We start from the raw sequence: 413 nt of genomic DNA, 5'->3' as shown, positions 1-413 counted from the left end.
AAACTCAGTCACAGGAAGGTTAATCATCTTAACCACAGTTGCATAGCCAGTTAGTGCATGATCCCAGGCAGTCTGACACCAGAGCTGTGCTCCAATGTACCCTTTAATATACCTTTTTCCTTAAATTCAAATTCCAAAAGAAAAACAGAATTGAAAATCAGAGGCCCTAGCTAGAAAACAGAGACAAGATTTAGGGGCAAGTAAGGTCGCCTTTTCAAAAAAAAATGAGAAATGAACTTCCATGATCTCTGCAAGATTTTGTGGCTCATCATAGCAAGTGTCATCTTTGACATGGACACGAAAACAAACATCTCATCCCGGGCCTCTGCCTCCACTGTCTGTCTTGATGTGCTATCACTTATTGAGATTTGAAAATGAATGTGAGTAAGGTAGATACAGTGGTAGTAAGTAGA

Source organism: Myotis brandtii, unplaced genomic scaffold (assembly GCF_000412655.1).
Source record: "Myotis brandtii unplaced genomic scaffold, ASM41265v1 scaffold389, whole genome shotgun sequence".
NCBI classification, from domain to species: domain Eukaryota; kingdom Metazoa; phylum Chordata; class Mammalia; order Chiroptera; family Vespertilionidae; genus Myotis; species Myotis brandtii.
The sequence above is the reverse complement of the archived record's forward strand: the minus strand, read 5'-3'. Positions refer to the sequence as shown.